The 23,735-nt window shown below is 45.2% G+C and overlaps 1 long non-coding RNA gene across 3 annotated transcripts; it reads right to left on the reverse strand.

Moving 5' to 3' along the window:
- Positions 1–1,318: 1,318 nt before the first annotated feature.
- On the reverse strand, positions 1,319–22,988 carry LOC147341167 (uncharacterized). 3 transcript variants are annotated; one of them, XR_015158386.1, is made up of 4 exons: positions 22,075–22,988; positions 18,084–18,209; positions 8,879–8,945; positions 1,319–4,230 (listed from the first exon to the last, which is right to left on the reverse strand). It is a non-coding gene; the product is annotated as an uncharacterized LOC147341167 (long non-coding RNA). The 3 variants fall into 3 exon arrangements; XR_015158385.1 differs by having other exon boundaries at positions 18,084–22,988; XR_015158387.1 differs by lacking the exons at positions 18,084–18,209; positions 22,075–22,988 and adding an exon at positions 14,395–16,863.
- Positions 22,989–23,735: the final 747 nt, after the last annotated feature.

Below are 23,735 nucleotides of genomic sequence, written 5' to 3' on the forward strand. Positions count from 1 at the left end.
TACTGCTTGTCAGGTGTATGTGATAAAATGATTGTTGTATGTCCCCTCTCTATCCTGTCCTCTTTGGAAGAAAGTCATGATGTGCAGTCCATGCTTCAGGGGTGGGGAGTTATGCTCCACTTTCTACAAGTGGGAGTGTCTGCATAAACTGGGGTTTTTCTGTGTGGAACACTTGTCTATCCTTGTTTGTGTAAGTAAGAAATTATTTATGTTTCTCAGTATGGAATCATGGTATCTTTATTACACTTTGGGTTAAAATCCAATACTGCTGCTGCTGCTGCTAAGTCGCTTCAGTCGTGTCCGACTCTGTGCGACCCCAGAGACAGCAGCCCACCAGGCTCCCCCGTCCCTGGGATTCTCCAGGCAAGAACACCGGAGTGGGTTGCCATTTCCTCCTCCAATGCATGAAAGTGAAAAGTGAAAGTGAAGACGCTCAGTTGTATCCAACTCTTAGCGACCCCATGGACTGCAGCCTACCAGGCTCCTCTGTCCATGGGATTTTCCAGGCAAGAGTGCAACTTTATATATTTTAATTTTCAAATTGTTCTCAGATTGGCCATTGGGAGCTTTTCCTGTCAAATCCCTTTGTATATACCTTTGTCATACCCCTGGAAATGTTGCTTCCTCTTTTGAAAGTTTTTTGAGCACTTTTTTTTTTTTTTCACACCGTACAAGATGCTTCAGGCTCATTTTCCGTATTTTCTGTCCCAATTCTAGAATCATCAATTTTTCCATGGAGCCCTTGTTCCTTTTATTGCCGAATGGTATTGACAAAACTAGATGTGTGCACTGAGTGTGCTCATTGGTACTGAAGGGTCATTGCTTCTGGGCACCCGTTGGTTGACAGGGCAACGAATTATATGTGTACTTCTTATCCTGTGTTTATTTATATATCTAGAAATATTTTAAATGGTAATGATTTCATGCATATGACACCAAAAACACAGGCCAAAAAAAGAAAAACATAGATAAATTGGACCTCATCAAAAAAAAAAAAAGTCTGTGCATCAAAGAACAAAATCAAGGAAGCTACCATATGATCCAGCAATTCCACGTCTGAGTGTATGAAAGTGAAAGTGAAAGTGAAGTCACTCAGTCGTGTCGTGTCTGACTCTTCGACTCCATGGACTGTAGCCTATCAGGCTACTCTGTCCATGGGATTTTCCAGGCAAGAGTGCTGGAGTGGGTTGCCATTTCCTTCTCCAGGGGATCTTCCCAACCCAGGAATCGAACCCAGATCTCCCTCATTGCAGGCAGATGTTTTACCATCTGAGCCACCAGGGAATCAAAAGGAAATGAAAATAGGATATCGAAAAGATATCTTCATTCCTACATTTATTGCAACATTGTTCACAATAGCCAAAATATGGATACAGCCTAAGCGTCTGTCAGTGGATGAATGGATAAAGATACAACATATTCAGTATACAGCCATGTGAGAGAAGGAAATCCTGCCATTTGCAACAACTTGGAAAGAGCTTGAGGGCATTATGCTAAGTAAAATAAGTGAGACAGAAAAAGATACGTACGGTTTGTTATCATTTACATGTGGAATCTAAAAGGACAAACCGGGACTTCCCTGGCAGTCTAGTGGCTAAGACTCTGCACTTCCAATGCAGGGAGCATGAATTTGATCCCTGGTTAGGGAACTAAGATCCCACACTGTTGTGCTGTTATTGTATTATCTAACTACTTGGTCATCTAGGCGAATCCATTCAAGGGAAGTACACAACAGAGTGAGGAAACTAAATACCCTCAACTCCGTGTGAGAGGACCACAAGGAGAGTCTCCTGATAGCCAGAGTGAGGGCAGATAGCGGGGAAGAGCAAAGGTGAGCAAGGGATCCCAGCAAGTTGTAGGAACTCCTGAGTTCAACCTGAGCTGCACATGCAGGAATTTCACCAGAGACAGAATATCAAAAGCATGGAGAACTGAACCATTGCCCAAGGGGCAGGCTGTGCCCTGCGTGATTCACAAATACTATGGATCTAAATATCACTGCATCAACCACAGCAAAATGCACATTTATTTCAAGCACATGTGAAACATTCAACACGATAGAATCCTGTATCCTCAAAACAAACTAAAAAAATTTAAATGATGCAGAGTATGTTCTCTGACAAGAAAAGAATCAAACTAGAAATCAAACAATATGGAAGGAGAAGAAAAATCTCAAAACACTTGGAAATTAAAGAACCATCACAGGTAAAAGAGAGATTCTCAAGGATGTAGAAACTACACTGGAATGAATTAAAATGAAAGGGCAACATATTGGAATTTATGGGATGCATCTAAATCAGTGTTGAGGGAAAATTATAGCATTTAATGCTTAGATTAAGAAAGAAGAAAGACCTCAATCAATAATCTGTGCTTCCACGTTAACATAGAAAAAGAAGGAAAACTATACCCAAAGCAATCTGCAAACAAACACACCAAAAACAGAAAAGAAAAAAATTGAAATCAAAAATAAAAAAAATAATGGGAAAAAAAACTGGTTCATTGAAAAGATCAACAAAATTGATAAAACTCTAGCCAGATAAACAAAATCAAAAAAGAGAAGACAAATGACTAGTATCAGAAATGAAATACTGACTATCACTACAATTCTATAAGCCCTACACTAAAGATGTTGGAAGGATAAAAAGGAAACACTAAGAAAAAAATCTATGTACTGTACATAAATTCAAGAACTTAAGTGGAATTTTAAAATTACTCAAAATCCAGAAACTACTCAACTCACCCCTGATGAAATGTATAACCTTTATAGTACCACAACTATTAGAGAACGGATATCACCTTTTAAAATTTTCTAAAAAGAAAATCTTTAGAACCTCAGAAATATCAAACAGCTCAAGCAGAAATTGTCAGAACCAACTTTATCAGAACTCTGAAAAATTGCCAAAACTTAGCAGCAACTAAGCTACCAAGATTGTGAGCTCCAATGGGTAAGGGTTACTTGTCATACTCTGTGGTCCTGGTGTCCACCATGGGCCTTGGCACTCAGTGGGAGATCAGAAAGTGTTCACTAAATAATGTCTTTCTCGAGGCTCCTGCAATCTGGTTGGATCAACTTTATTTGACCCCCAATACATTTAACCGGAGAAGGCGATGGCACCCCACTCCAGTACTCTTTCCTGGAAAATCCCATGGACAGAGGAGCCTGGTAGGCTGCAGTCCACAGGGTCGCTAAGAGTCGGACACGACTGAACGACTTCACTTTCACTTTTCACTTTCATGCATTGGAGAAGGAAATGGCAACCCACTCTGGTGTTCTTGCCTGGAGAATCTCAGGGACAGGGGAGCCTGGTGGGCTTCCATCTATAGGGCCACACAGAGTCGGACACGACTGAAGCAATTTAGCAGCAGCATCAGTACATTTAACAGGTCTAACGTGACCATAAACACAAACAGGAGCGGTGACACAAGTATATCTCTGCAAACATCTGTGGGAGAGGTGCCTGACACTTACATAGCCAACAGAGACAGAACTATTTTAGCCCATGGGTAGCTTTAAAAAAATTCCTTTTTTTTTTTTTTCATGAAAATCTGATCACTGCTGTGAAAGAACAAAATGATGGCAAGAAAGAGCTCCTCACAGAATGAGAAGCTGAGCCTGTGTCCTCCAAGTGCTGGGAGAACCAAAGTGGCATTTAGGAGGAAATGACCAACCAGGCACAATAGGAAGGCTATTTAGGTTTGGAGGAGTACAGTATTCTGTGACTTCCAGAAGTATAAAACCCAGTCCTTTCCTGAAATACCCTCTGGCACACTCAAGACACAGAGACCTGCCTCTTCTAACGGGATAAACGTTCTGGCCCTTCCCTTATAGTGTGTGTGTCAGATGTCAGCACACAGGAAACAAGTGCTGCACAGTGCCAGTTCCAGGCTTGGCCTTCCTGTCACTATTATCCAAAAGGGAGTGTATGAAACGAGCAGTTATAATTCTGTTCACTTTTGCTTAAGTCAAAAGGACCTGAGACTGTGTTTGGTTAGCAAATCCACCCTTCTAGCAACAGAGAGGTCAAGACAGTAAGGTGATAGATACCTAAGCACAAAAATAGGCCTAAGACCAAAATTCTGATGCAAATGAATGGTGCACATGACCACAGGTTAGAGAGTCCATAATACACAGTGAGGATGCTCAGCTGGTGTTTTCAGCTCCTCATCAAGACTTCATGCTTTCCTGGGTTTGGGGCCATGATGTCGAGCAGTCACTGGATGGAGTTTGATCTGAAAGCATAAAGAGAACACAGGTGAACTGAAAGTGTGTCTTATTGAAACAACTTGATCTCAAAATGAGCAAAGGATTGTTCTTAGATGGGAGTTTAAATGGTGCCCTTCTTTTGAGGTATTCATAAGTACATCGCAAACTGAGAACATTTAAGCTTTTCTCATATCCAGTGAGGATAGTATATAAGAAAACAGATCCAAATCCCACTCCCAAGAGGAACTGAGGAAGATGAGACAGCCCAGGTGTGATCATGTCACTCTGCTGCTTATTTCTCTACCATCCATAAAATAAAAGCTTCCCAGGTGGCGCCAGTGGAAACAAACCTGCCTGCCAATGCCAGAGACATAAGAGATGCAGGTTTGATCCCTGGGTTGGGAAGATCCCCTGGAGAAGGAAATGGCAACCCACTCCAGTATTCTTGCCTGGAGAATCCCATGGACAGAGGACCCTGGAGGACTACAGTCCATAGGGTCGCAAAGAGTGTGACATGACTGAAGTGACTTAGCATGTAAAATAAGGCCCACACCCCTTCCTCTGATATTCAGGGTCCCTTGAATTGGACAGAAACCCCCATATATTCTCTATTTACACTATGATCCCTTTTATTGTTTCCCATGTTGGAAGACTTCTGTTTCACTGCAGGAAATAGGGCTGAATATTTTTTGTTGGGTTGCAATCTGTGTGACAAGTTAGCCACAGGTAGCAGTGATTTCTGGCTGGTTATTTAGGAAGTTTTTCAAGTGCTAGCTTCCTCTCGTCCTTATTTCTGCATCTGGGCTCAAGAGAGGAGAAAACCTGACAAACTGTACTTCAGCTAGGTAATCAAGGTCAATATCAATGGTGATAAATCATGTTGATAGAATGTGCCCTTGATATGATGTCATAAGAATGGCACTTTGTCTCTCTGGTCTTCCTCCCCAAAACTCTTTACCCAGTTGAATACTTTGGACTAACACTTATTTTTATGATGACTGGATGTTGATTTTTATTAGATATTTTTCTGTATTGATGTAGGTCTGATTTTTCTCAATCTGTTACTGTAATAAGGCAATCCTGGGCTTATACATTCCCAGATCCATCCCTCATTCCTCCTTGCTCTGTTCTAGATTATACAGGGGCCGACTCCAGCAGGCTGCAATCAAACTAGCCAACAATTGGCTGCCATTTTGGCTCAGCTAACCAGAAACACCAGCAAGAGATTAGAAGCCTGGAAGACAGAGCAGTCAAACATTTTTTCCTTCCTCTGCATCAGGTGGCTTGTCCTTCAATGGTTCCATATTCTTCATGGCTCCAGCCATTCAACCATGAGGTTGACCCATCATGGCTCTGAATCCTGTTGAATCTAACACCCAGGTTCCAGTAACACTGTCTCCTTTCCTTGTCCTTCCATCCTAGGGATGAGTGATTTACTCGTGTTGCTAATAATGGGGTTTCCCAATTCTCTCCTGCTTGGCTTCCTACCACTTTTGTAACCAACCCCTTGCATTAAGTTCCCTCCATGGTAAATATTTACAGTGGTTTCTGTTTTCCTGGACAATCCTTGACTGTTACATGCAGCCAATTATAATGACTGATCTTCTAGTCTTAAACTCCTTTGCATTCCTGGTGTAAACCCAGCTCTGTCACCAGAAGTTAAATGTTTGTCTCTTCTGTAATTAATAATAATAATAATAATAAAACAAAATATCCCGGGCTCTGAAACTTTCCCCAAATAATGTATCTTTCATCATCATCTTCACAGTCTTCTCAAAAATAATTTTCACACTCACTAGTTTTTGGGCATATATTGAAAAATTCCAACAGCATAAGTAATAAAGTGATTTAGTAAACTTGTAAAAAATAATTCAAGCAATATACATGGAGTTAAATAGCATGGCTTGTGCAACAGAGGCAAAATGGTGCTCAAAGGGAAATATATAGCCTTAAATAGATGTATTAGAAAATAAGAGCTATTTAAATCACCCAAGAAATTCAAGAAGCTAGGTAATGAACATCATATGAAACCTTAAGTAAGAGAAGGTAGGAAATAATGAAGATAAGTATAGAAATAACACATGTACACCCATGGCTGATTCATGTTGATATATGGCAAAAACAACTACAATATTGTAAAGTAATTACTCTCCAATGAAAATAAATTAATTAATTAAAAAATAAAAATAAAATGCAATACAAAAAAAAGAGAAAGCAGCAAGGCCAAAAAACAAATGCCAATTACTTGAAAATATTTATGAACAGACTTTTTAAAAAAAAAATATGAGCAGATACTAAAGAAAAAAATAACATGTAAACAATATAAGTTAAAACTGTATAAACTATAGATGCCAAAGATATTTAAATGATGTAAAAGCACAGCAACTATGCTTATATGATTCCCTCAAGAGAAGCAAATGGTGGACAAGGAAAAGTTTCTACATGTAAAGTATTTATGGTAATAAACTAAAACTGAATGAGCAACTTTGCAAATTACCCCTCTGCAACCCCCAAGGGGTAAAAGAAGGAGAGGATCATCAGTGACTGCCAACTCAGCACAAAGGACAAGAAACATTATGTTCTTCTTAATGGAAGTACATGCCATCACCTAGGTAGCAGTCTTGTAAATAAACAAGCTAATCAAACTTCTACCTGTAACTACCAATCTAGAGAACTGCTGAGGGGCCAAACGTGTTAAATGACACCAAACTGTTTCATTCAACACAGTCTATATTATGGAAAACTTGAAAAATAAAAAACCTGCTTTTTTCACAACAAAAGCTACAAGAAAAAAAGATGATGCAGGGGAAACCTATTGATTAAAAAAGACTCAAGGAACATAAAAAAAAAAAATCACAATATATAGACGGTATTTGTGATCCAAACAAACTAAAAAAAAAAATTAATGTATAAGGTAAATGTGAAAAATTACTAGATATTTGCTCTTGTTAAAACATTTAAATTTTTAGGAATGATCATTGTTTTGGGTTTATGTTTTATAAAAGATTCCTTGTCTTTTAGAAATGCATGCTGACATACTTAGAGATGAATCATCCTGTTGTCTTGGACTACCTTCATATTAGTCCATTGGCAGAGATGTGGGGAGGGTGAGGGTACATTGGAACCAGACCGGCCATGTACTGCAGATGATTGATGCTAACTGCCAAGTATATAGTGTGCCTTATACCATTCTCTACTGCTGTATGTGTTTTACAGTATCTGTTATAATAATAAAGTTTTATTATAAATATCATGCAATTAAATTTGAAATTCTGGGTGAAATGGACAATTTTTTTTAAAAAGACCAAATCAGTCCATAAAGAAACAGGAAACTTTAAACAATACAAACTTTAATTGTAGTCAACACCCAAGCTACCTTCAAATGTTCCAAGACAGGCAGTTTGGGTGGGCAGTTCTACCAATGGTCAGGAAAAAGTAATCTCCATTTTATGTAAACTCTTCTAAAGCACATACAAAAAAACTGGGAAATTAGTTAACTTATTCTCCCAGACCAGCTCTCCTTGACTATAAAACCAGATGAGTACTCCCACTCCTACCATGCAAAGAACACTTGAGCAAAGTTCACCCACACAGTAGCAAATATTCTAAGCAAACTAATAGCATATTCAATATAGCAGTGGATTACATGAACAGACAGGTTATGGCTAAAGAATGAAAGTATGATTCAAACTAGAAAATAGCTCAAGTATAATTCTCCACAGTAACAAGTTAGGGGAAATCATTGAAGCATGTCAGTGGATGTGGAAAAAGCCTCTGAAATCAATTCAACATGAGTACGACTTTTAATAAATTGACATTAGAAAGGAACTTCCATTTCCTAATATCTACAGCAAACATACTTACATGTGAAATGTTTGATGCATTCCCATTAAAGACAGGAACACATCAAAGATGCATGCTCTCCCTTGTACAATGCAAAAATTCTCTGGAACAGAGAGTTAGGACTGTGCATGTCAAAGGAAATGAGAAGTATGAATATTGAAAAAGATAATATTTTGTGACAATATGGTCATCCACATAGGGAATTCAAAGAAACCGATACATGGAATACTCAAATTAATAAAATGAGAAAAAACTGTATGGAAGATTACTACAGTAAAACCAAGAGCCTTGCCACATACACAAAGCACTATTTAGAAGATGTAATTTAAAAATGCCCCATTTGCAACATAAATCCAAAAATTACCTAAGAAGGCTAACAAAATATATAAAATCTTAATAGAGACTACAACACAAATTTATAGATAGATATCGAAGAAGGCAATGGCACCCCACTCCAGTACTCTTTCCTGGAAAATCCCATGGATGGAGGAGCCTGGTGGGCTGCAGTCCATGGGGTCATGAAGAGTCAGACACAACTGAGCGACTTCACTTTCACTTTTCACTTTCATGCATTGGAGAAGGCAATGGCAACCCACTCCAGTGTTCTTGCCTGGAGAATCCCAGGGACGGGGGAGCCTGGTGGGCTGCCATCTATGGGGTCGCACAGAGTCGGACACGACTGAAGCGACTTAGCAGCAGCATGGGGAAAAAAGTCTCAAATAAATAGTCTCAAATAAAAAGTCTCTAGCAGTATACCATATTCATTTATGGGGGAAAACTGTTACAAAGGTTTCAAGTCTGCTTAAATTATTTACAGATTTAGTGCTTTACCTGTAGCTCTCAAGATGGTGGTGAAGTGTAGGCTGCTGTCTCTGTTCCCAAAATCTACCCTGGCAAACTAAAGAAGAGAAAATGAAGCAAATGAGAAGTACAATATCGACCACAAAAGCTAAATAACAAAACATGAGAAGCCTCTGGAGGAGACTGAATTCTGTGCTGAACAGGATAATAAAATAAAATGCAGGAGGAGAGACTGGGGGAGTTTCTGGGGTTAACAGTGTGAGAGATTCCTGGGCTGCCATCACAGGGCTAACAGCTGCCAGACCCTTTGAGCTCTGTCCTGTCCCTCAGGCCCATCCTGCAGCCCAACACACGGGGCTCTTCACACCTGCTCGCCTCCCAGATGAAGAACTGAGGCCGTGGGCCTTGGGCATCTTCCGAGGACCACGTGCTAGTGAGGGCCAGGGTGGGCTCCGAGCCCTGGTCTCAATTTCTCTGGAGCTCCCACCCTTCCCGCCCCGCCCAGGCTGCGGCCCAACCTTCTGACCTCTCACGCCTTCCTCTCTCAGTGCTACACGATGCCTCTGAGGTGAGAAAAAGCAGGCCTGCGGAAGGAAGGGGTCAAGGAGAATCAGAAGCACTGTGGGGCTGCTCTGGGGTTTGCTGAGAACTGACTGGCGTCTCTGTCCAGTCCCAGCGCCTCCCACGTGAGGGCAGCACCCTGTCCCTGCTGCTGCCATGGGGCCTCCTGCCCAACTGAACCTGCTAGTCCGACCAGCTCCTCGCTGCTGCCCCTTCTGAAGGCTGCACAGGAGGATCTCCTGTCCTTCTCTACACAGAGCTTTCCAACTCCCTGCAGAAGTCCTCTGGCTGTCCCAGCCCTCACTCCAGAACCCCTCAAGAACTCCAGAACAGTTCCTTGGCTTTGGATAGTAACCTTTAGACACCTGGTAATCCTTCTGGGCAACTTCAACACATTCTCCAAATGTTTTCTTGTTGGGTGTGTGAGTACTCTGATGTGCCACATAATCAGCAGGTTCTTTGGATATAAACCTGAAGTTAAAGAGAGGGATTTTTAAAAACCCCTGACATTTCCAGCCAGATTTTAATGGGGTGTCTTCTTTGAAACTGGCCACCGAACACATGCCCAGATGGATGAGCTTACTAGGTGGTCAAAACCCAAAGCCTCCATCCTACGTGGTAGATGAGGAAGGGCCACAGAAGTGGAGCCAAGGTTTTCAAGGCTGAACTCTTGAAAACTGTGGGATCCTCCTCTGAGGTGAAGAAACAGTTCCTTGGTAGCTCAGATTTTAAAATAAAAAAAAATAATTATCCATCTTTCCTTGGCCTCTTGTCTGGTACCTGACCCACAGGAATGTCATGGTTGTCAATGTGCCTAAGGGTACCTGGGCAGGTGCTCAGGCAAGTCCAGTTGTGTGGAGGCAGCTGAAACTCCCAGAAGATAGCCTCGCATCAAAAGAGACCATTCTCATTCGACTGACGTTACAGTCAGTGTTACAGTCAGGATCGCAAAGGGAAGTACAGAAATGTGCTATGTGGTAACATGCAAATCCACCTGACAGACATTTACATGCTTCTCTTAAGATTAATGTGACACTGTGTTTGGAAACAACTGACATATAGGAGGCACTTAGGTATCTGGAGGATATCAAGGCAAATCTGGCTTTCCCAGAAACTCTTCCAAGAAATGAAGAAGCTAGTCATAACAAATGATAATGGCCACTCTTAATTGAGCACCTACTGTGGATCACTATACGAGAGAGACTACAAGTGCTTGTCCGTATCTTGTCTTCCTTTCCTCCGTCCCAGACACAGGGGACGCTACATCGCCTGTCCACTTGTAGTTAGGAAGGGTCATGTGACTAGCCATTACCATCGAGAGATACGAGAAGGAGCATTGTTGCTCAGGTCTGGAGCCAGTATGCCATTTCTGTGCTTTCTCTTTCTCGAAGCAGCAAACATGGCTATCCAATGGTAGAATTCCAGAATGGAAACAGCATGGGAACTGGGGCCCCCTCAGATCAGAGTTAGTGTTAGTGGCTCAGTTGTGTCTGACCCTTTGTAACCCCGTTTACTGAAGTTTGCCAGGCTCCTCTGATATTCTCCAGGCAAGAATACTGGAGTGGGTTGCCATTCTCTTCTCCAGGGGATCTTCCTGAACTAGGGATGGAACCTGCATCTCCTGTCTCATGCGTTGCCAGCAGTTTCTTTACTGTCTGAGCCACCAGGGAACCCCAAGTTGAGCCATTTAAATTTCAGGTTTTGCCTGTTGTGTCAACTAGCAGTTACTTTATCTGATATACAGCAACTATTTTGGCTTCCCTGATGGCTCAGATGTTAAAGAAAACACCTGCAATGCAGGAGACCCAGGTTCAATCCCTGGGTTGGAAAGATTCCTTGGAGAAGAGCATGGCAACCCACTCCAGTATTCTTGCTTGGAGAATCCCATGGATAGAGGACGCTGGTGGGCTACACCCCATGGGGTCTCAAGGAGATGGACATGACTGAGTGACAATAACTAACAAATGTGCTGTTAGAGTTATTTATGTATTGTAATTACAATGATAATGGTGCATGCACTCTTCTTGAGAAAACTTTTTAAACTTCAGACAAATCATTTTTTCCCTCTACAAAGTTTCCTCAAAATTCAGCCCTGCCTTCAGAAATAACCACATCTAACAATCTGGTGTATGAATGTTAAAGTTGATTCTAGACTTTCACACATAATTGTTCGTGAGTCTGAGGTATGGGGGCTGATTATGACCATGATATGGCAGTGGCATGTGACAAGCTTTATATGGGCGGTGCTTTGACAGGATGGCATGTGAAGGGAAGTCCCTCACAGCAAGAGATCTTGCAGAGATCATGGCAAAGACTCACCACCCAGAAGGGCAAGATGCAAGAGAAGTCCCAGTGGAAAGGGAATCGGAGGGTGATGGGGAATCTCTGGGTCACAGAGCTCCGAAAGGCAGCAGTGGCTTGAAGTCTTATGGGTTCCAGGTTATAGTTATCTCATCTATGCCCAGTTACTGTTATCTATGCCCATCAGGTTTGGGGTACAGTTTTTCAGAGTATGCCAAGAAAGCAGGTTCTAAATGGTGAAAATCAGTTTATTTGGACTACATTTAAAGTAATTAGATGTTTAAAAATTTGAACTTCTTGGGGAATATTTTAGGGAAGGGCTCCATCTCACACTTCTGCAACCATTCTGTAGCACACTCCACTCCCAGCCCCAAGCTTAAGTTGCCTTCCTACTGTGCCTGATGGGTCATTTCCTCCTAAATGCCACCACAGCTCCCCCAGCACTTGAGGGACACTGGCTTAGCTTGTCATTCTATGAGCTGCTCTCTCTTGCCACCATCCTGTTCTTTCACAGCATTGATCTGATTTTCCTAGAAAATGGGACTTTTTACAGTTACCCATGGGCTAAAATGGTTTGTCTATGTTGGCTGTGTAAGTATCAGGCACCTCTCTTACAGATGTTTGCAGAAATGTACTTGCGTCATTGCTCCTGTTTGTGTTTATGGCCTTGTTGACATGTATTGGGGGCCAAATAAAGTTGATATGACCAGATCATGTGATCTGTAAGTCATTTTCTGATTTTCTACTGAGTGCCCATGGGGGCCACCAGGACCACAGAGCATGACATGTAAACTCTGACTTGAGCAACTCATGATCCAATAGGCAATCTGGCCACATACACTTTACAGGATTCTCAAGGCAAGAATGGAGAAGGCAATGGCACCCCACTCCAGTACTTTTGCCTGGAAAATCCCGTAGACGGAGGAGCCTGGTAGTCCATGGGGTCGCTAGGAGTCGGACAGGACTGAGCGACTTCACTTTCACTTTTCACTTTCATGCATTGGAGAAGGAAATGGCAATCCACTCCAGTGTGCTTGCCTGGAGAATCCCAGGGATGGGGAGCCTAGTGGGCTGCCGTCTATGGGGTCACACAGAGTCAGACACAACTGAAGCGACTTCACTTTCACTTTTCACTTTCATGCATTGGAGAAGGAAATGGCAACCCACTCCAGTGTTCTTGCCTGTAGAATCCCAGGGACAGAGGAGCCTGGTGAGCTGCCGTCTATGGGGTCGCACAGAGTCGGACGCGACTGAAGCGACTTAGCAGCAGCAGCAGCAGCAGCGAGGCAAGAATACTGGATTGAATTGGCATTTCTTCCTTTGGTGGACCATGTTTTGTCAGGACTCTTCACTGTGACCTGTCCGTCTTGGGTGGCCCTTCACAGCATGGCTCATAACTTCATTGAGTTATGCAAGCCCCTCTGCCTCGACAAAGCTGTGATCCATGAAGGGTACCTTGATGCTGGAAAAGACTGAAGGCAAAAGGAGAAGGAGGCTGCAGAGGATGAGATGGTTAGATAGCATCACCTAACCAGTGGGCATAAATTTGAGCAAACTCTCCAAGATAGTGGAGGACAGAGGAGCCTGGTGTGCTGCAGTCCATGGGTCGCAGAGTCGGACGTGACTTAGCAACTGAATAACAATAAATGGCCACATAACAAAGTTCCTTCTTTATGTTCTAGAAATACCAAGGCATATAGACAACAAAAATGGATAATCACAAATGTATTCGGTTTTGAGTGAGAATACTTAGTCAGACTTAGGTTTAAAAGAGTTGGCAAAGTACATGGCTATAAACAGGGACTCTGAATCCAGCCAGCCTGGATTTCAATCCTGACTCTTCCACTTCCCGGCTGAGTGATCTTGTGTAAGCTTTTGACCTCTCTGTGCCTCAGTTTCCTCATTTGTAAACCATGGATAGCAATAGTACCTAACTCATGGGACAGTTTTGAGGACAAAACCAGGTAATATCTGTAAAGCACATTCAACAGCACCTGCCACATAGTAAATGCCAAGTGAGTGCTTATTAAACCAGCAAATTCTGACCTCACCAGACACTGCTGTGCAGCCTCAGGATTCTGTCATTCAGCTCGATTAACAGAACTTGGAAAGTCTGTAAAACAGGGCTAAAATGTGTGCTCCACTGAGATGTGATGAACCTGAAACACAGCCTCCTGCCAAGCATGGTGTATGGTTATCCTTATCCTTGATGGAGGCCTGGAAGCCCTCCAATCCTCCCATGCTCCAGAGGGTGTTACTGCACCTCTCGAATGTTCTACATGGATGCCTCCCTTCCCATGACTTAAGCCTCCAATAGCAGAACTGCAGGGTAAAACTTGCATTTCACTCTCCCAGTCATCTCTGTTGCCATTTCAGATCACAGAGGTCACAGTAATGATTTGAAACCAGATGACTGGTATTCCCTAGCCTCTTCTCATTTAGATAAATAAGTGTCAGTAGATCAACATCCTGACATGTGCTGCTCATCCCCAAACACTCATTTATGCTTTTTCCACACCCTGTCATGGGCATGTGCTTTTGTTATGCATCAAACACATCCTGCTGTTATAGCAGAGGCAACTGGGAGCCTTGGCCCGAGTGGGAAATTCAAATCAACAGGAATACTCATTATTTGCGATCAGCTTCTAATTAGTTCCATCATTTCTGTGCTCTTCTGAGCCTACCTCTGGGTTTTTTCATATGTCTGCTCCCCTGGTACTTGAAGATGCATGTTGCTTTCCGGCACTGGTGGTCAGTAGCCCAGGGTAGACAAAATAACCCAGCGCCTGCAAAGACAGTTCCCTACAGGGAAGGAGTGCCAGTGAGAAGAGCCAGACAGGCAGCTTCCTGCCATGCTCTCAGAAAAACAGCCATTGTAGGGACCACATCTGTTATAGGGACCCCAAACAAATTGCTTTAAAATTATTTGTGAATACATTAAAACTGCCATTACTTAAAATTGCCCAGCACATCAAGAAACTTTGCAGACCTCACCTTGGGGCTTAATTCCTGAATCATGTCAAGAGCTGCCACACTTCCAGGCACGTTGGAGGTAGCCAATGGACCGTGACCCAATCTCCTGGGAGATGTCAGGCTGGTGGAGGAGCTGAAGGCATGCTAGTGAATGCTAGCTGAAGGCATGCTAGTGAGTTTGTCCACACCTGTGTTTTCACTTATAACATAATGGAAACGGCTCCTTCTGTCTTCCCTGCCACCTTTGCTTTGAGATGTATGTGATGTTGAACCTGGAAAGGCCCTGAGGGATTTTATATGGCAGGAAAGGTTAGGTTATTCTGGTCCTCCATGACTGACTCTCTATGAGTTTTCTGATCTAATCTTCAGATGATATGATGGTCACTCCTGATAAATGTATATCAATACCAGTGTACTCCGTTCAGTTCAGTTCAGTCGCTCAGTCATGTCCGACTCTTTGCGACCCCATGAATTGCAGTACGCCAGGCCTCCCAGTCCATCACCAACTCCCGGAGTTTACCCAAACTCATGTCCATCGAGTCAATGATGCCATCCAGCCATCTCATCCTCTGTCATATCCTTCTCCTCCTGCCCCCAATCCTTCCCAGCACCAGGGTCTTTTCCAATGAGTCAACTCTTTGCATGAGGTGACCAAAGTATTGGAGTTTCAGTCTCAGCATCAGTGCTTCCAGTGAACACCCAGGACTGATCTCCTCTAGGATGGACTGGTTGATCTCCTTGCAGTCCAAGGGACTCTCAAGAGACTTCTTCAACACCACAGTTCAAAAGCATCAATTCTTTGGTGTTCAGCTTTCTTCACAGTCCAACTCTCACATCCATACATGACCACTGGAAAAACCATAGCCTTGACTAGATGTACCTTTGTTGGCAAAGTAATGTTTCTGCTTTTTAATATGCTATCTAGGTTGGTCATAACTTTCCTTCCAAGGAGTAAATGTCTTTTAATTTCATGGCTGCAATCACCGTCTGCAGTGATTTTGGAGCCCCCCAAAATAAAGTCTGCCACTGTTTCCCCATCTATTTCCCATGAAGTGATGGGACCAGATGCCATGATCTTCGTTTTCTGAACGTTGAGCTTTAAGCCAACTTTTTCACTCTCCTCTTTCACTTTCATCAAGAGGCTTTTTAGTTCCTCTTCACTTTCTGCCATAAGGGTGGTGTCATCTGCATATCTGAAGTTATTGATATTTCTCCCAGCAATCTTGATTCCAGCTTGTGCTTCTTCCAGCCCAGTGTTTCTCATGATGTACTCTGCATATAAGTTAAATAAGCAGGGTGACAATATACAGCCTTGACGTACTCCTTTTCCTATTTGGAACCAGTCTGTTGTTCCATGTTCAGTTCTAACTGTTGCTTCCTGACCTGCATATAGGTTTCTCAAGAGGTAGATCAGGTAGTCTGGTATTCGCATCTCTTTCAGAATTTTCCACAGTTTATTGTGATCCACACAGTCAAAGACTTTGGCATAGTCAATAAAGCAGAAATAGATGTTTTTCTGGCACTCTCTTGCTTTTTCGATGATCCAGTGGATGTTGGCAATTTGATCTCTGGTTCCTCTGCCTTTTCTAAAACCAGCTTGAACATCTGGAAGTTCACGGTTCACGTATTGCTGAAGCCTGGCTTCGACACTTTTGAGCATTACTTTATTAGCGTGTGGGGCGGTGGCTGAGAGCAGCTACCCCACGTCTGAGGTCAGAGGTGGTATCCGAGAGGAGCAACCCCACGTCCAAGAAGTGGTGGCTGCGTGGGTGCAGGAGGACAGAAAGGAGCTACTCCACGTTCAGGGTCAGGAGGGGTGACCTCGTCCAAGGTAAGGAGCAGTGGCTGCGCTTTGCTGGAGCAGTTGTGAAGAGATACCCCAGGTCCAAGGTAAGAGAAACCCAAGTAAGATAGTAGGTGTTGTGAGAGGGCATCAGAAGGCAAATACACTGAAACCATAATCAGAGAAAACTGGCCAATCTGATCACACGGACCACAGCCTTGTCTAACTCAGAGAAACCAAGCCATGCCGTGCGGGGCCACCCAAGACGGGCGGGTCATGGTGGAGAGGTCAGACAGAAAGTGGTTCACTGGAGAAGGGAATGGCAAACCACTTCAGTATTCTTGCCTTGAGAACCCCATGAATAGTATGAAAAGGCAAAATGATAGGATACTGAAAGAGGAACTCCCCAGGTCAGTAAGTGCCCAATATGCTACTGGAGATCAGTGGAGAAATAACTCCAGAAAGAATGAAGGGATGGAGCCAAAGCAAAAACAATACCCAGTTGTAGATGTGACTGGTGATAGAAGCAAGGTCCGATGCTGTAAAGAGCAATATTGCATAGGAACCTGGAATGGCAGGTCCATGAATCAAGGCAAATTGGAAGTGGTCAAACAAGAGATGGCAAGAGTGAATGTCAACATTCTAGGAATAAGCCAACTAAAATGGACTGAAATGGGTGAATTTAACTCAGATGGCCATTATATCTACTACTGTGGGCAGGAATCCCTTAGAAGAAATGGAGTAGCCATCATGGTCAACAAAAGAGTCTGAAATGCAGTACTTGGATGCAATCTCAAAAATGACAGAATGATCTCTGTTCATTTCCAAGACAAACCATTCAATATCACGGTAATCCAAGCCTATGCCCCAACCAGTAACGCTGAAGAAGCTGAAACTGAACGGTTCTATGAAGACCTTTTAGAACTAACACCCAAAATAGATGTCCTTTTAATTATAGGGGACTGGAATGCAAAAGTAGGAAGTCAAGAAACACCTGGAGTAACAGGCAAATTTGGCCTTGGAGTACTGAATGAAGCAGGGCAAAGGCTAATAGAGTTTTGCCAAGAGAACGCACTGGTCATAGCAAACCAATGTACTAGTGTATACCAATATATTGGTATGTACCAGTGTACCAATTTATACAGATATAAATCCAAATGTACAATAATTAATGAATAAACAGAATGTGTATCTATGCAGGGCTTCCCTGATAGCTTAGTTGGTCAATGACATATTATTCAACCATTAAGAAGGATTGAACTAAAAACTTAAGGGGAAAGAAAGAAGGATGTACTGATACTTGTTCCAACCTGAACCAACCTTTAACAATTTGAATGGGGTAAGTTCCAGAGAATGGCTTTTCTTCCTAGAGAAGGATGTGATGGGTAATTTCTAGCTAGTGATTTTCTAGAGGGGGATTCAGATGTGGGGTAGGGCTTGGGAGTAGATGTATATTACACTCATATACACGTGAAAGGTTCTCTCTGGTTGAATTTACTGATACAACACCTAGAAGAGGATATAACATTTTAACAGGATAACTTTTGGAAGGATATGAAGAAAGTGCAACCTACAGCTTTAGTCATTTGCTTGTCTCTGATAACAGCTGCAACTCACCTACAGCCTCCAATCCATGACAGGGCAGCAGAATTCCCAGGGATCTTGCTGTTCAGGCTGAAGGGACATAGCAAAAAGGCAGGTATTCCAAAGGCCTGTGTGAGGCATCCGCTGATTGGTTGTCAGCTGCAGAGCCAAGAGTAACATCAGCACCCCAAACGTGTGGTTCCCTAGCACCCACTGTGTTTGTTAACTTCCCTGAACAAGCACCAGCAGATGGTAGGGGAGGCCAGCCTGGGATCAATACTGTAGGGTGATAACATCTGTGCGGGGCTTTGGGGTTGGGGGAGTTGAAGTTCTAAGCTCACTGACCTGCTTCAGGGATCCAAATCCCCTGTCAGTGCCGCATGGCACAAGTTGATTCTCGAGGAGGGACTGGAAGAAGGAAAACTCCATAATCCATGTCACACCCCAAGGTTTGAACACATAGTTGTAATTGGTTCAGAGGCTGTTCTTTAAGCTGAGCTAGGAGCTGAGGAGGCTCTGGTTTGCACAGTGAGGCAGGGACCTGTTTATGTGTACAAGCTGACTTTCACACATATTCTGGTCAGTATGCCACAGGCTTTGCGTAGACCCCATCTGTGGGCACAAATAACTTCGCCAAGTGAGAACAAAGCCAGTGGCCTCTGCAAAAACCAAAGCTACAAGTGAAGCCTCAAGAGATATAACTACGCTACTGCTCTCTGAGCTCTTTCTCTGAGCCAGGCCCTTGGTTAGACACATTGGGCAGTAGGATGAGAGGAAGGAAAATCAAGGAGGCAATGTTATCAGGAGCCAGGAACACAGGCCTAGGGAACCTCTGTGCCCCAGGGCCCATGACATGTTAATGAGGTCACTGGCCTCTTACCTGGCCAGAACTGGATCGGCTTTGTGTCTCCTCTCCTTCTCCCACCCACACCAGTACCTAAGCCTCCACACTCATCCAGCCACCAAGGTCCCCCAGTTCTAAGTCAGAGATGTCTAGAACCCATTTTCTCCCATGGCCACGGGCTGAATTCAGGCCTTCATTCTTTCTGGTCTTCTAACTGCTCTCTACTCCCAGGACCTCAAATCTGTCCTCCACACTGCTGATGAGGAAGTATCTAGAAGCACTGACAGGACCACTGAGATAGGCTGTGAGCTTTCTGTAGGTAAGGGGAGGAAGTTTCCAGTTCAAAAGCAGCCCACATCATCAGCGTTGGACAGCCACTCTGGCACTCTACCCTGCAGCCTAAAGGGCGGAACAACAGGCACGGAGCTGCCTGCCACTCCCGGGGAAGTGGGCAGTCAAGAAGTGGGCCACCCAGAAATGCGGACCTTGTGCCTCCTCTGCCCTCTATGAAAATGCCCAGTGCTTCCGGCCTGACTCTTAAAAATAGTCTTTGCACTTCATGTAGCACCTTTCATCGGAGGATTTCACAAAAGAAACTCAAAGCAATCTGCTCAGAGACCTGGATCACAGGCTTCCCTTTCCCAGCCATGTCTGAGGGCAGGAGGAGAAGACAGGCGAGCAGGGCCCTGGTACTTCCTTGGAGACTTTCTTCTGCTTGGGAATTCCTTCCTGGCCCTCTGAAATCTAAAGTATAATCCCATTTAATATGAAGAATAGAAACAAATAGCACTGTGTGTTTGAGCATGAGACCGAGGGGCAGCGGTGAGGGGCAAAGAAAGTCGGGAAGAACTGAATGGTTACCAGTGTTACTTCCTCTGGGAAGGAGGATGGGGGCGGGCTATGTGGAATGATTGCTCCTTTCACTTCTGGGCTGTATGATTTTTTTTTTCCAGAAAGTATATTTATTGCTTGGGTAATATTAAAAAAAATCTCTTTGTAGTGTATCATGAATATTGGTGAAAAAAGTAATGAAGCATTTTGGTGGGGCAGTAAACCAGTACCATGCAAATCTCAAACCACTAAAATATTAAACAAGTAACGACCATTTATATTGAATATAAATATAAATGAATATTGCCCCTGCTTCTTCAAAACAAGCTTTAGATGCTGCTTTTCTTGGACTTAAAGACATGGAAAGGAAAATATTTTTAGTATTAGGCTATTAATAGAAGATACTCATATCCTGCTTGCACTGGTAGTTACACAGCTTAATGTGTTTGTCAAAACTTAGCATTGTATGCTGAAAATAGTGAATTTTACTCCATGTAACTTATGCCTCCAAAATAAGTAAAACAGGTTATCATTAGAGGACGGTTGGCAGTCCACAAGAACTACCACCGCTCATTGCAGATTTTCTCCATGGAAGACTGTTTATCAGCTTAAATACAGTATTTCATGTATTCCTCTCAATGAGCCTGACACCATCATTAATTCTCTTTTACAGATAAAATAGTAGATGCTTGGAGATGTAATGTGCGCAGTGGCACAGCTGGTAAGCAGCTGGTCTGGAACGGGAATCCGGCTCTCACACCATGCGCCCGCACCACCCTACACATGTCCATCCAGAGGATCCACTGCAGATGCCGTACTCCCTCCTTCTGACACCCTTGGCCTCTCCAGGGAGAATCTGGAGTGAACTCACTTCAGGTCTCTACTCAACCGTGTCTTTGGGGCTGCCTTCATGTCTGAGTGATGCCGAGGCCACCAAAGGCAGCAGCCTTGCACTCCCTGCCCACCTTCCCACCTACTTCTCCCAGAGCAGCCTCAGTGGAAGATGCCCCAGTGTCCACCTGGTCACGTTCTGACTAACCATCTGCCCACAGATGGATCTGCCCCATCAGAAGAGCAGAACTAGAAGCGGTTGATCTAACTAGCGTGGTCCAGCTTCTATTACTCCACGTCCACCAGAGAATTCATCCCCGGTGCACCCTTTAATCTCCCAGGCCATGCTTAGCCAGTCAGGAACCGCATTGTGGGACTGAATCTCATTCGAGGCAACTCAGGACACAGGAGTGATGTGTCAAATCACGACTTGCTTGCTGGTGTACAGGCTCAAGCAACCCCAGAGTTCTACTTGTGAGAGGGAGAACAGCACATCCATGCCAGGAACAAGCAGGGCAGTGTGGAAAGGCTACGGGGTGGGGGAGGGTGGGGACAGGAGGCCCCTGGCCGCCAGAATTCCCCTCACTGGCCTTCACTCACCTGCTGCTCAGACACAAAATCCAACAGTAAAGTGGGAGGGGGCAGTGAAGTGAGCCTGCGTACCTGTCAGGAGCTAGAAAGGGGAGCAGGTACTAGGGGTGGGGACAGGGCTTGGTGTGGGCAGAATCCGGAGAATGGCAAAGGACCCCAGGAAGGGCATAAACTTGGGAGAAGGCCCAGGCATCCTGGGAAGGTCCTCAGGGAGGCTCTGGGCCTGGGGAGGTATGAAGGGTGCTGGCCAGTGGGCTATAGGTTTCTGAAGAAAGACACTGGGTTTCTCCAGGGTCTGGAGAAAGCTGAAGAGTGTGGGGTCAGAAGAGGATGTGGGGCTGTGGTGGGGAGTAGGGGCAATAAGCAGATTTCAGAGATAGGGAGAGGGCCTTGGAGCTTGGAAGAGGGGAGAGTGCTCCAATAAAGAGAGGGGGCTCCAGGGAGAGGGCACAGGATCACAGATCAGGATGGAACCACAGGGTCTTGGGAAGAACATGGAGTCCTGGGGATTTCCCAGTGGACTCCGGGGCTCCGGGGAGGGCAACGGGGTGCAGGGAAGGGATGTCGAGCTTAAGAGAGGGTGCTAGGGTTCTGAGAAAGGGCGCTGGGTCCAGGGGAGGAACTCGCGGGGTGAGAGGTGGAGCTTGGAATTGGGTCGTGGGCAAGCAATCTGGGGAGGGGCACCAGGGCCAGGGAAGAAACTCCAAGTACAAGGGAATGGCAAGCCGTCTGGGGAAGAAGCACGGGGTCAGAGATGGGGGCACCCAGAGTACAGGGAAGGATGCAGGACTGGGAGAGGGCTTGGGGTCCCGGGGAGCAACACAGAATCCATAGGAAGAGCTCGGGGTCCTGGGAAGAGACACAGATTCCAGGGACAAAAGCGGGGTCACGGGGCTGGGGCCTCAGGGGGCTGAGGCAGAGCTTTACCTGCTTCGGATGTAATCATCGTACAGGTCCCGGCAAATGTACCACAAGATCACGCAGAGGATGAGCAGGATAGCGAAGAGGAACAGAGCCATGAAGATGGCCTTGGTCCCCGGGGAGACCAGGGCCTGCATGGTGCCACCGAGGGGGTGCTGCGGGTCCTGAAGTAGGGACAGCGACGAGAGCGGTGCGGGTTGCCACCTGCACCCATGGACGGACGCCCTGACAGGGAGGAAACTGCTGCAGGCCAGCACCCCTGGGGCACCTGCTCACTTGGGGCCAAGGGCGTGCCCGGTCTGGCGGAGACACCGGTCCCCTGAGGGAGAACGGTCAAGTGCTGCGGGCACCTCCCGAGGGGACCCGGGGTCTCCTGAGGAAAGAGACTGGGGAGAGGTGTGGGGTCTCCTGCGTGTTCCCTAGGGCATCCCTGAGAACGATCCCACTCATCTCTCTGGCACTTCGGGGAAGGACACACTGGGGAGGTCATATCTCGTCCCAGCCCGTCCCATCCCGTGCCCAACACTACACACTGACATTTGCCTGCACACACTGACCGGTTCCAGGGCCGTCACCATCCTTTGGTGGATCTTTAAGGAAAAGTGAAAGTCGCTCAGTCGTGTCTGACTCTGCCAGTCTCCTCCATCCATGGAAATCTTGAGGCAAGAACACTGGAATGGGTTGCAATTCCCTTCTTCAGGGAATTTTCCTCACCCTGGAATCGAACCCTGGTCTCCTGCATGGCAGGCAGATGCTTTACCATGATTCTGAGACACCAGAGAATGTCTGATCTCTAAGAAGGGAGGAGCCAAAAATAGCTGTGACAGGCCAGGGCTGCTTGAACAAATCCCAAGCCTTTTCAAGGACCACCAGGGTGCACCCACCTGTGCCTGGGGTGAGCCAAGGCCCACTCTTGCTCCTTTGTCTCCACTGCAACCCACCCTCCTCCCCCACCCCAACTCCTGCCCTCCTCTGCAGCCCACCAGTGGTTCTGGACCAGCAGCACCCCATCACCTGGATGCAGAGAAGAGAACCAAGATCACAGGCTCCACCCAGCTACACAGCGAGGATCTGCATATTAACGAGGTCCCCAGAAGGGGGGGGGCGTCCCTGGTGCCTAAGATGGTAAAGAATCTGCCTGCAATGAGAGGGACCCAGGTTCGATCCCTGAGAAGGGGATGGCAACCCCGGAATTTCATGCAGAGAGGCGACTGGCAGCTTCCATGGGATGGCAAAGAGTCTGACACGACTGAGACTCACTTCCACTTTCAGGAGGGGGAGGGGACAAGTCACCACGTGTTCACTGCGCCTTGTGCTGTGCTCCTCTGCCTTGTAGAGTCTGTGAATGCAGGGTCATTGTGTCTTCCATGGTCAGGAGTGGCTTCCCCAGTGGCTCCTGCATGCCTGCTAAGTCGCTTCAGTCGTGTCCTGCATTGGCAAGAGGGTTCTTTAACCCCTACCGCCACCCAGTGGTAAATATTTCGCCTGCAATGCAGGAGCCGCAGGAGATGTGGGTTTGATCCCTGGGTCGAGGAAAATTCCTTGGGGGAGGAAATGGCAACCCGCTTCAGAGTTCCTACCTGGGAAATTCCATGGACAGAGGAGCCTGCTGGGCTACAGTCCATGAACGACTTAGCACGCACTCATAGGAGAAATCGTGCCTGATT

Source organism: Bos grunniens, chromosome X, assembly GCF_055505025.1.
Source record: "Bos grunniens cultivar Pamir isolate PY7600 chromosome X, Bosgru_T2T1.0, whole genome shotgun sequence".
NCBI classification, from domain to species: domain Eukaryota; kingdom Metazoa; phylum Chordata; class Mammalia; order Artiodactyla; family Bovidae; genus Bos; species Bos grunniens.